Here is a 14327-nt window from a genome sequence, read left to right on the forward strand (position 1 = left end):
AGAGAGAGGAAGGGACAAAGATACGGAGAGGGAGAGGAAGAGAGTGATATGGGGGGAGAGAGAGAAGGAGAGGTGGAGATGGTTAGGGATAGTAGTAGGGAGAGAGAGATAGAAAGAAAGAGATAAGTATATGAATCAAGAGGGAGGGGTAGAGATAAGGGGAGAGAATAGAGATAGAGAAATTCCTAGCCCATTCTACTCTACCCTAACCTAGCGTAACCTACTCTCACCTAGATTGATCTACTCTCCCATAGCCTAGTGTAAAGTAACCTAATCTACTCTATCATATCCTAACCTAATGTCGCCAAGCATAGCCTAGCATAGCCTAACCTAATCTGGCCTAGCGTACCTTAACCTAACCTACTCTACTGTAGCATGGCCTGGACTAGCCTAACCTACTCTATTATTGCATAGCCTAGCCTAGCCTAATCTAGCCTACTCTGTCTTAGCCTTGCTTAGCATACACTAGCCTAGCCTACTCTAATCTAGCCTATCCTACTATACTTTGGCCTAATATAGCTTAGCTTCGCCTAGCCTAGCCCTAAACTAGCCTAACCTACTCTAGCGTAGCCTAACCTAGCCTAACCTAGCCTAACCTACTCTAGCCTAACCTAGTCTAGCTTAGCCTAACCTAGCCTAACCTATCCTACTCTAGCCTAGCCTAGCCTAACCTAGCCTATCCTACTCTAGCCTAACCTACTCCAACCTAGCCTAACCTACTCTATCATATCCTATCCTAGCCTAACCTACTCTAGCCTAACATATGCTAGCCTAACCTACTCTAGCCTAGCCTATCCTAGCCTAACATATCCTAGCCTAGTCCAACCTAGCCTAACCTACTCTAGCCTAGCCTATCCTATCCTAACCTACTTTTGCTTAGCTTATCCTAGCCTAACCTACTCTAGCCTAGCCTATCCTAGCATAGCCTAACCTAGTCTACTCTAGCCTATCCTAGCCTAACATACTCTAGCCTAGTCAAACCTAGCCTAACCTACTCTAACCTATCCTATCCTAGCCTAACCTACTCTAGCCTAGCCTATCGTAGCCTATCCTATCCTAGCCTAGTCCAAACTAGCCTAACCTACTCTAGCCTAGCCTAACCTAGCCTAACCTACTCTAGCCTAGCCTAACCTACTCTAGCCTAGCCTACCCTAGCCTAACATACTCTAGCCTAACCTATCCTAGCCTAACCTACTCTAGCCTAGCCAATCCTAGCCGAACCTAATCTACTCTAGCCTATCCTAGCCTAACCTACCCTAGCCTAGTCCAACCTAACCTAACCTACTCTAGCCAAGCCTAACCTATCCTGGCTTAGTCTAACCTAGCCTAACCTAACCTAACCTACTCCAACCTACCCTAGCTTATCCTAGCCTAACCTACTCTAGCCTAGCCTATCTTGGCCTAACCTATCCTAGCCTAGCCCAACCTAGCCTAACCTACCCTAGCCTAGCCTAACCTAGCCTAACCTACTCTAGCCTAGACTATAATATCCTAACCTTCTCTAGCCTAGCCTATCCTAGCCTAACCTACTCTACTCTATCCTATCCTAGCCTAACCTACTCTAGCCTAGCCTAACCTAGCCTAACCTACTCTAGCCTAGCCTATCCTAGCCTAACCTACTCTAGCCTAGCCTATCCTAGCCTAACCTATCCTAGCCTAGTCCAACCTAGCCTAACCTACTCTAGCCTAGCCGAACCTAGCCTAACCTACTCTAGCCTAGCCTATCCTAGCCTAACCTACTCTAGCCTAGCTTGTCCTAGCCTAACCTACTCTACTCTAGCCTATCCTAGCCTAACCTACTCTAGCCTAGCTTGTCCTAGCCTAACCTACTCTACTCTAGCCTATCCTAGCCTAACCTACTCTAGCCTAGTCCAACCTAGCCTAACCTACTCTAGCCTAGCCTAACCTAGCCTAATCTACTCTAGCCTAGCCTATCCTATCCTATCTCATCCTAGCCTAACCTATTCTACTCTAGCCTAGCCTAGCTTACCTTAAGCTATGCTAGCCTACCCTAACCTACTCTATTCTTTCCTACCCTAGCCTAGCATACAATAGGCTAGCTTAGACTAGCGCTACCCTACTATAGCATAGCCTAGCTTAGCCCTCCCCTATTCTAGCATAGGCTAACCTACTATAGCCTAGCCTATCCTAGCCTAACCTATCCTAGCATAGTCAAACCTAGCCTAACCTACTCTAGCCTATCCTAACCTAGCCTAACCTACTCTAGCCTAGCCTATCCTAGCCTAAACTACTCTATCCTAGCCTATCCTAGCCTAACCTACTCTAGCCTAGCCTATCCTAGCCTAGCCTACTCTACTCTAGCTTATCCTAGCCTACCATACTCTAGCCTAGTCCAACCTAGCCTAACCTACTATAGCCTAGTCTAGTCCAACCTAGCCTATCCTACTCTAGCCTAGCCTAGTCCAACCTAGCCTATCCTGTCCTAGCCTAACCTACTCTAGCCTAGCCTATCCTAGCCTAACCTACTCTAGCCAAGCCTATCCTACTCTACCCTAGCCTATCCTAGCCTAGTCCAACCTATCCTATCCTAGCCTAACCTACTTTAGCCTATCCTATCCTACTCTAGCCTATCTTACCCTAGCCTAGCCTATCCTAGGTTATTCTAGACGAACCTACTCTAGCCTACCCTATCCTACCCTATCCTACTCTAGCCTAGCCTATCGTAGCCTAACCTATCCCAGCCTAGTCCAACCTAGCCTAACCTACTCTAGCCTAGCCTAACCTACTCTAGCCTAACCTATCCTAGTCTAACCTACTCTACTCTAACCTATCCTAGCCTAACCTACTCTACCCTAGTCCAACCTAGCCTAACCTAGCCTAACCTACTCTAGCCTAGCCTATCCTAGCCTAACCTGCTCTACTCTAGCCTATCCTAGCCTAACCTACTCTAGCCTAGTCCAACCTAACCTAGCCTATCCTATCCTATCTTATCCTAGCCTAACCTACTCTACTCTAGCCTAACCTAGCCTACCTTACCCTATGCTAGCCTACCCTAACCTACCCTAACTTACTCTATTCTTTCCTACCCTAGCCTAGCATACAATAGGCTAGCCTAGACTAGCACTACCCTACTATAACATAGCCTAGCCTAGCCCTCCCCTATTCTAGCATAGCCTAACCTACTATAGCCTAGCCTATCTTAGCCTAACCTATCCTAGCCTAGTCAAACCTAGCCTAACCTACTCTAACCTAGCCTAACCTACTCTAGCCTAACCTATCCTAGCCTAACCTACTCTAGCCTAGCCTATCCTAGCCTAACCTACTCTACTCTAGCTTATCCTACCCTAACATACTCTAGCCTAGTCCAACCTAGCCTAACCTACTCTAGCCTAGCCTAGTCCAACCTAGCCTATCTTATCCTAGCCTAACCTACTCTAGCCTAGCCTATCCTAGCCTAACCTACTCTAGCCTAGCCTATCCTACTCTAGCCTAGCCTATCCTAGCGTAGTCCAACCTATCCTATCATAGCCTAACCTACTTTAGCCTAACCTATCCTACCCTAACCTAGCCTATCCTAGCCTATCCTACTCTAGCCTAGCCTAACCTATTCTAGCTAGTCCAACCTAGCCTAACCTACTCTAGCCTAGCCCAACCTAGCCTAACCTACTCTAGCCTAGCCTATCCTAGCCTAACCTACTCTAGCCTAGTGCAACCTAGCCTAACCTACTCTAGCGTAGCCTAACCTAGCCTAACCTACTCTAGCCTATCCTATCCTAGCGCAACCTACTCTAGCCTAGTCCAACCTAGCCTAACCTACTATAGCCTAGCCTAACCTATCCTAACCTACTCTAACCAAGCCTAACGTACTCTAGCCTAGCCTATCCTAGCCTAACCTTATCTACTCTACACAGGTAGTTTTTGTGAAGCACGGCAAAGAGAAAACACTATTCAAATGCAAATTTACTAATTGATATCAAATATTTCAAATGCAATTTTAATCATTGATATCAAATATTTTGACTATTCCAATACGAGGGAGATTTGAGGCATGGAACTTTGCAAGAAAAAAAGTAAGTTCCAGGTCTCTGCATCAAAAGATACTCTGTCCAAACTTTATGGTGAGGTAAGTTTGAAGTAGCCACAGTGCACACTGCAAGAAATGAATTTCTCCTATGAGAATTAACAAAAAGTAAATAGTGTGATTCATATGGTAAAAAAGCACAATACAGATTTTGTGTCATCAAAATTCTAATCCTCTAACCTATATGCATCCAATAAGAAATAAACAAACAAACATTATGCCACCCTGTACCCTGTCTCAGTTTGAAATGAGACATTCATTTAGGCAAAGGTAGAAGCAATTTCCATAGCTTATAGGATGAAATCACCCTTTTTAACCTCTACAATGAATTTTTCTATATTGCTGTAAAAAACGTTTACGGTTCTCATGCACAAAATCTGAAACACATTTGAATTTTTTTTACAAATTATGTTTTTCTAAGAGAATTAGGAAAATTAGGTCAGATGCAAAAGGACAAAACATAAATTAGTGAATCAAAAAATAGTAAGTAAATAAATGCATAATTACAATAAAATCTTAAAAAAAACACTGATAAATAAATACTAACCAAAAGATTTGGATATTTGGATATTTACAAAATTATAAAGATTTGGATATTTGAATATTTACAGAATTACAGTAAAAATCTGCACAAAAAAACAATGAATACTAACCAAAAGATTACATCCATGGAAGTAGTAATTCCTCTAAAGACATTGAATTCATCCATGGAAGTAGGAAAGAGTACATCCATGGAAGTAGTAATTCCTCCCACTGAAGCGCGCTGCGCGACATTCATTCATGCATCAAACTGCCGGTAAATTTGTGACAGGTAGCAACAAAACGAGGCGAGTTTGCAGGCGTAGGCTCAGTGAATGAAGGCCAAGGCCAAGGCCAAGATTATATAGCTGAGCGGATGGATAGCGGATTTTCTGTGGTCCGCGGGATCGGATAGCTTTCAGCTTTTTTGAACTAACGGATAACTTTTAGCTTTTTTTTTTAGCTTTTAGTTTTTTTCGGCTTTTTTATTTTCAGCTAAAAGCTAAAAAAAGCTAAAAAAAAATTCTAATTTTTCCTTGAAGTTTTTTGAATTTTAAATTTTGGTTTACTTGGTTATGCAGCGTGAATTTATTTTTTACAGGGGATAATGTGAGAGATTCTATTGGAGTATTGTTAAGAGTTCAGAATTACAGGGACCACATCATTTAAAAGAGAATCATAATCATAACATCATGCATCTTTAAAAGATGTAAATAAATTTATAAGTTTTTTTTGAAATTAAAGATGAGTAGTAAGACAGGTTTATTTTTAAGATTTTATTATTTTACTAAAAGTTTGTGTGTTGTCTTGTGATAGTGAATTTTCACATTTATGTAAAAGTTTGTGTGTTGTGTTGTGATGTGAATTTTCACATTTATGTAATATTTTTAAAAACTATTTGTTATGATGTTTTAAAAAATAAATTCTATCAAAATTTTGGTTTTCGAATTCAATATCATTGGTGAAAGACATCATTATTTTTTCACATTTATATAATGCTTTAAAAAAAAACCATTGGTGAAAGATAACGTTAGTTTTAGCATTTATATAATATTTTAAAAAAAAATCATGAGTGGAAGACAGATTAACTTTTTGCATTTATTTTCAAAAATATTTCATTGGTGAAAGACATGGTTATTTTTGGTATTTATAGAATATTTAAAAAAAAATAGTGAGTGGAAGACAATGTTATTTTTCCCATTTATATAATATTTTAAAAAAAATCATTGGTGAAAGGCATTGTTATTTTTTGTATTGACATTGTTATTTTTCTAAAATCTTATGTGTTGCATATTTTCACAGTTATATACTATTATAAAAAATATATATATATATATATATATATATATATATATATATATATATATATATATATATATATATATAATATTGGAATTTTTTAAACACATTCATTAATTAATTAATGCAAATTTAATATTTTATTTTCATAACCATTTGTATTTAGAATCCATTCTTCATTGTGTTACAATAAACCCACATTCATTAATTAATTTTACTTAATGTAAATATTTGTATTCTCATAACTATTCGTATATTAAGAAAGACAATCAAAATGTTTTTGCAATTACTAATGCATACATATAAATATTTTAAATATTCATCCACATCATATAAATAAATACTTCAAATATCTATGTGCTACATAATAATAAAAAATTCAAAACCTTAATACATTAATACACTCATATAAATAAATATTCCAAAAGGAGTTTTCAAATAATGTTCTTCTCTTAATATTTGGGGACTTCTTGAGTGTTATAAATTGGTTTAATGATTCTCAAGGATGTCACATCACACACTGCTATCAATTTTAGAAGAGATCTTACAATTAAACAAGCATTTGATTATGTATCTTGTTGCCACATTTATAGGAAAATGAACTATGAAGTGGCTTTTTTGTCTAAGGAGGGCACTATACACATTTTGGGCACTTGGAAAATCTCGAAGCATACAAATGGGGCAGTTTGGGGGCACCAACATAAGCCTTTCACCAAACGATAACATTTTCTCTTTTTTTGGTTTTAATGTGATCACTTATTTATCTTCCACCTAGTATCAATCAACATTTTGATGAGGATTTGGTATGACGAAGATGGTCCTTATACATGATTTCTGTTTTGTGACATTACACTTCACAACAAAAGTTTTTATACAAAATGATATGGATATGTACATGGATTCAATTTTTTGATGTTATATCATTTTATTTTTTGTCCTTGCGTTACAGTTGGAATGCACATAGATGCAGAAAATGTATGTAACCTTTTCCTTAATAAAATTTTACAATATTTTCTTTCGAGAAAGAAAAAATAGACACTGCAAACATTAGTACATGTAATTTAAGTAATACCAAGACAACTCAAATAGTACATCAAGGTATTTCCATACAAAAGATTTAAATAATACATTAATATAAATATATTCAAATATATAAAAAAATATTAAAAATTATATTCATTATATATAAACGAGAGTTGCATGGAGAAAATATCCCCAGGGTTGCAAATATTGCAGGCGAAAATAAAATCAAAATTTATGATTGCAAAAATTAATTTTGTTCTCGTAAATTTTAAAATTTTGCAATAATCATAGAAACAAAAATATATAAATAGACGAATGTAGGTAGAGGGAATTCTAGCAAAAGAATTCCATGTCTGCTGCATATACCAAACTAAAGCTAGCTACACACATGCTATGATTTGCAAAAACACTAACCATAAGGGCTTGCCAGCTTCTAACCAAAAATCACCAACGGCCCAAGAGGCATTACATTCCATGGACCAACAGACAGACGACCTTTGCCAGTGCCCAAAAAACCAACACTGCGAGAGGCAAAGGACACACCGAACCCGTAAAAAAGTGCAAACTTCATGAGCTAGGGAGAACATGGACACCACCAAAACTGGTATGTGACACCATATGCTGTCGTAATTCCATTAGAGCAGTGCCCACACAGGGAAAAACTGGAACAAGGAGTATGCCATTGAGGGAGTTGATCGAAACCATCCTCCTTCTGCACTCTTTCACTAGTCCCATCCGATAAGGAAACATTAACCGGTACACGAGCATTTAAGCCAGGTGGATCACCAAGGTTGCCTCCTTCTGGTTCATAGGGTACATAGCTCTCAACATGTCTTAGGGTAAGTTAGTGGAGTTTTTTTATATTAATTTTGTAGCAACCAAAGGAAGTTTTTGGTGGAATTTGGAGGCCACTCCCTCGTAGAAAAGGACTCAGTTTTGAAGTAGGATTTTGGAGGCATTTTGGCTTCCTTTAATTGTGATTTTTGAATAATAATAAAGAGGGAACTCCCTTGGAGGCAGGACCCGAAGGCATAGTCCACAGTAGATGAACTCCATTATTAATTGGTTTTGTTCCTATTTTCTTTTTGTCTCGATCTTTTATATTTAATTTTAAATTGGATTTTTTAAAGTATTCGTGCTTGATTTAGGTTAATTGTTGGTTATAAGTTTTATCATCCATGCTTAAACATTTTTACAAGCCAATTCACTTTGAAAGATCCTAGATCGCTGTTGCACCCCAAAAATCTTCAATGTCTTCATTGTACTCCCCGGATGCTTCTGATTCAAAGAAAGGATGCAAATTGTCCATCTTGAAGTCCAATAGATCATTCACCACATGTAACCCTTTCAATTTAGCCTCTACCAAATTCCACTTATGGTTAAACAGATCAAACTGTGCTCACAACTCAGATAATACCATTTCTCCTTTTTTGCAAACCAGATTAATGATAAATTCCATGGACGCAAAAAACTTAGCTAAGTAAAGATTAATTTCCTCATTCTCATGTTTTTTCATTCAAACAATCACATCACAATCCTTCAATTCTCCCAAGCAATATGTGAACCAGATGGAAAATCCTGCGATGGCATGATATTGTTTTCTCTTTTTATAGTTTCTCAATTCAACCTCCTCCAAATCAAAGCTCTTGGTTTCGCTATCAATGCCGGATAATTTCACATGCCATTGCTTGACACAAAAATACATAATCATAATGATCATACTACAATTTGAAATCTTATCCATAAAAGCCTAAGAACATAAGCTTGTATCCTAAAGAAAAAATATAAAGTTTCTAAACTTTATCTGTCGCTCTGATTTATTAACGGAGCAAGTCAACAATAATTTTTGAACTGAAAGATATTGAGAGATGTGGGATTTCTATTGGAGAATACATATCCAAGTCTTTACATGTGGAAAAAGTCATCAGGATGAAAGCGAATAAAGCGAAATATTTTGGATTAATCTGAAAGTGGCATAAAACATGTCCCATCTCTTAATTTATATTTTAATTCTAACTCCAATATCTGAATTCTAAGTTAGTATAGTTCTTTTCATGGTATTGGTTTATGAGGAAAACTTTCATCATCCAAGATCAACAATCCTTGTTCGAAGGTGGTACCTTTATTTGCAAAATAATCTTCCACTAAGTTGATTTTTTTAATAAGATAGAATTCCACAATATGAAATTTAGCAATTCGAAGACAAAATATATGTAGAATGGGGATTTGAATTTTCTCATAACTCTTTTTGGGTCAAGTTTTGGCAATTTATCATTAATTCGATAGTTAACGTACAACCAATGACCAACTATTAACACTTGACCACCTGTGCCTGCAACCACTATCATGTCATTAGAATTCAACGAAAATTTTTAAATCAAACTTTAAATTTTATCTGAGACAATAGTATGTAATTGAAACAAAATAAGAAGTTTCACACTCATCAAATGCAAGTGAGTTTTGGTGGTATCCAGCCACACTCAAAGATCATCAATAATATTTGATTCATAATATTAGTCACCAATATAACTTTGTATGCTAAATCATCCTCATGACATAACCATCAACATCTTCATAATTGTGAGAAAAAACTAATGTAAACAAAGACATAATGGAACACATCATGCATAAGTGCTAGAGATGAAGGTAAGGAAATCCTATATGCCACATATCTTTTCCTTTATAAGATTGCAAAAGATCACATAAATTATTATTAAATATCAACTAAACATTAATCTGACAACTATAGTTCAATCATCTAACATTAAAATTATGAAAGCCCTATTCCAAAATAAACATACCTATTTATACAATTATTATAATTATAAAATTATCAAATATAATTATCAAATAAAAAAGAAACCATATACTAACAAAAAAATATCGACAATTTTTTTAGAATTTTTTTATTCAATTATAATGTTATGATCTATATATATATGTGGAATACACTCCCACTAAGTCTAGTAGATTTTAATGGCTGTAGCCCTTCAAATCATTATATCTTCTTTGTTTATTATTTTATATTTTTTTAAAAGTAAAACAGAATACTAACTAATTTAATTACATTTTTAAATTAAAATTATATATATATATATATATATATATATATATATATATATATATATATATATATATAATTATAATGGTAAATCTAGGAAGGGACAATGTAGCCATATATGGAGCACTAATATTTCCAAAAGGAGGAAAAGGACTAGGATTCCCATCAAATGGAATTCCTTGATCGGTGGACTCCAGATTTGTCGCCATATGTGTCAACCTAAGATCAACTAAGGAGCGAGCGTGGAGGATGTTATCCTCGGTCAATTAAATTTATTTTAATAAAAGTAATATAACAAAAAAAAAGAGGGATAATCTAGGAAAAAGTTTTACCAAGCAACTGTGAATTGCAAAATACCTCCTGATGAACTGAGAAGTATGGGCAGACAATCTCCTTGAATGCTGTGTTCGGTGTATCACAGTGTACAAGGTGGCCGGCTCAGTTACCTGAGAATGGATAGAAACCTAGTGTTTTCCTCCCTTATATACTCGAAAGTACATGGAGGCACAATCCATATAACTGTTGTCTAATGCAAAACCGCACAGTGAGAGCATTCCCATATACTTTACGTACTGTAACACTGCCCTATATACTCAAAGGTATGTGGACGAGCTATGATATACTCACATACGTGGAATGAGGTATCACATTTGGGATGTATTGAAGACAAGTTAATGACAATTGCTTTGTTTTACAACGTCGGAACACGTCTCTAGCCTAGACCTCTATATGTTTTTCTTTAGGTGACAATGCTCCATTAGGTAAATTCAGATAAATTTTAAGTTGACCTTCTTTAGAATTTTCCTTTCAAGGTTCACCACGTGATATATATTTGCAATTCCTAAAATTCAACTATCATGATAGACATTCTTTTCATTTAATTGAACAATGAAAACCTTAGCTAGTAGGGATAGAGCAATCAGAACTTTGACAAAAAGCAAAGAGCACATCTAATGCAATTTCCCTAGCTATTCCTTTCAAGCATTCACAAACTACAATATGAACGATGCATGTTTCTCTTTTCGATTCCCTTAATGTTATGATGAACAAAAATGAAACTAATTCACATACAATGAATCAATTTTTTTATAAGAACAAAGACTTTACCACAGTTCAGTTTCGAAGGAAAAGAACACTTTTATGACACTTTCTTCCAAACAAATATTAATCAACTATAATCTAACTTTGACTATAGACTAATAATGACAAAGAAAACATTTAAGAAACATTAATCAATCAAATCAAAGTAGGGCTATACAAGGAGATAGAAATTTTTTCTCTGAGACATGACATTCATTGATCAATCAGCAAACGAACATACAAAGAAAAGTTGCCAAAACTGATTCCAAAGGTGGGAAACTGACCCTAGGAGGATTAGTGCAGCCCTGAATGGGAGACAACGCACTTCAGAGCACTTTCCCTAAGCCAAGGGTGATCTGCAGTGCACTGTGTCCCTCACAAGCTTATGCTGGTGACAGTGAGCCATTTAACAAGGCAATTTGACACAGTTTTGTCCAAATTTTCAATGAAAAAGAGCTAAATTACAATCTATGAACACAATTAAGGTCTGCAAGGATGTCCTAGGAGGTGGATAAGCTACTAGGAAATAGGATCTTCCCCAGTGGAGTCACCAATTTGTTTTGGACAATTTGGTATCTACGGAAGAATACTAATTCCCTAGATAAGTAGCCATATCTAGAACAACAGTTAAAACTATTTTAGTCTTTTCCTATAAGAAATAAATAAGATGAGATAATACCTACTTGTAGTTTCACTTTCCTCTCATCTCCTTTGTATCGATCCCATCGCTCCTTCCCGTACTTAATATGCTTGAGAAGTACCTGTTAGCTCTGCTATAAACAGCACTGATTGAAGGGTCAAATTCAGGTCTGATGGTTGGCTTGTGCTGAAAGGGTGCTTGGAACAATCTTCTCCTCCTTCCTTCTTCCCCCTTTTTTCCTTCAAACCTCCTTACACTCCCTTAACCCCTCTACCTATGTTTTTTTTCCTTGCGATGCAATTTGATCGCAAATCGCATCCATGCCTGCTGCCTCCATCTGTTCCCTTTTCTTCTTCTGACGCGATATTGCGATGCGACCTGATCGCTATCGCAAATCACATTTCTGCCCCGCTACCTCCGTTACGCCCCATGTCTTCCGCCGCTGCGATGCTGCGATGTGATCTGATCGCTATCACATATCACATCCGTGTGTTTAAAGGTTTCGCCCTCTGCTTCCGAGAATGTGATATTGTGATGCGATATGATCGCAGTCGCACATCGCACTCATGTGTATATTTTCTTCGCCTTTTGTTGTCCCCCAATGCGATATTGTGATGCGATCTAATCACAATCGCACATCGCCTCTCCCTCAAACCAATCTCCACCATTCGTCTATTCGATCCGACGGCCAGTATGTGTTCTCATCCTATACACGATTCCGCCATACTGTATTTACTCCCGACTGTTCTCTGCTGCCGGAGAAGAAAGAAGGAAAGCTGCCTGTACTTGCACAGTTAAAGTTTCAACAACCGCATTTAATCAACAGCATGGCCGAGAAGGGAGCAGGATGACCTCGAGTGGTGAAGAACATTTATCAGGCATGGAGTTCAATTCATAAGTCATTTCAGTTGCCAGAGAAGGACATTAGATTATCTGAAAGAGGCCGATTTGTCCAGAGACCCATTTCATATTGTAAATGTGGTTAGTGGTCATTTATTGATCCCTCCACGCATAGCCCAGCAGAGTAATTTTGTAAACAAATTCTATATATAGCCAGAACATAGATGTAATAGGATGATGAGAGCTAGATGAAGGTGACTCTGTGGTAAGGTTCAACTTTTGGAGACTGTAACTACTTTGTAACCTGCAGCTTCTGGTCTTCATTTCCAATTAATATAAGCTACTTTTGCTGTCAATTGCTCACTTTCCACTTCTTCTTCTTGTTCCAGGTTGTGCCTGTTTTGCATTTGTTCATGTGCCATGAATGTTTAGCATCAGAGGGGCTGTCATCCCACCTCTGTGTTAGGATTTAGCATGTATCATTGAACATGTATGCAGGTTTCTGTTGTTTAATGCACAGAGAGTTGTCATCATGTCTGTGTATTAGAAACTAGATTTACAGACCTTTTAACTGGTTGCAACCGGCCATCACAAGGTCTTGTGCATCTGTTGGTGTGGTCATTCTTCTCAATTATCACCTTATCCTCAAACTGTGAGTAATTGGTGGTTAAAAGCCTTGTAGTCTGTGGGTGTTCACCCATGTCTGGGGTCAATCATAGTAGAAGTGGTTATCGGGCTTGAAAATGCAGCATTTGTTTCATTCATCCATCATTTATCCAACATTTTGTTGAGTTTGTAATTTTCTCGAGCATCACTGATATACAACCTAGGTGAGTTTCTTGGGGTGATAACATTAATTGGCGTCGTTGCTGGGGAGAGGAGAATCGAAGCTCAGCTTCCCCGGGAGACGAAACAGCTTCAAGCTTTGATGACAGACAAGGTTTGAACACATATTTTGGTTTTAATCATCTATCTAGCGACTCCATTGGTGGAAGGCCAACCTTTGGCGACTCCACATTGAAGTTCTGGCTTAGTTTGTGAGACATACCCAAAGAAATCCTCAGAAATCTCTAGCTGAACCGTTGCCTGACCCTGAAAGAATTGTTAAATTGAAGAAATCATCACAAAAAGGGGCATGAGGATGAGGTAAGCCTAAGAAATCTAACTCATCTCTGAAAGATAATTGTATTCCTGAAGAATTACAGGTCGAAGACTTAGAGCACAACATTGTTAATAAGGATATTCTTTCAGAGATTAGTTCAGCCCCTTGTATAGTTAGTTTCCCCTTGAATCTTAGTCCAAAGAAAAATTCCCATACTGTCCATAACATCCCTTTGTCTCTACCGTCCATCACATTCCTCTGTACTATTCAGTGTCCTAGTATTCTTCCACATATTCCAAACATGGCAGGACAACAAGCACCTAGGAGGATAGAGAGAATTGTAGCTGCTAGATATGGACCTCTAGTTTTCCCTGTTCCTCAAAATCCTATGCCTATGGGAGAATATCAAAAATATATGCCTAAATTCACTAGAACAGAGGGAGTAACAGCAGAAGAACACTTAGAAGCTTTTTATAGTTATGTTGATAACTTAGATATAATTGAAAATGATGCGTGGATGAGAGTTTTTGTCCAGAGCCTTGATGGAGAGGCTAGGAAGTGGATTAGAGAGTTACCCTAGAGATCAATAACTGATATAGAAGCATTAGATGATGCATTTTTGAAGCAATGGGGAGATAAAAATGACTTGTTGTATTATCATACTGAGTTCGAAACTTGAAAAGAGAAAAGGGTGAGTCTTTGCCTGACTTTAATAAAAGAT

Source organism: Pinus tabuliformis, chromosome 8 (genome assembly GCF_031772625.1).
Source record: "Pinus tabuliformis cultivar Carrire ecotype Pingquan chromosome 8, CPIR1, whole genome shotgun sequence".
In the NCBI taxonomy this organism is placed as follows: domain Eukaryota; kingdom Viridiplantae; phylum Streptophyta; class Pinopsida; order Pinales; family Pinaceae; genus Pinus; species Pinus tabuliformis.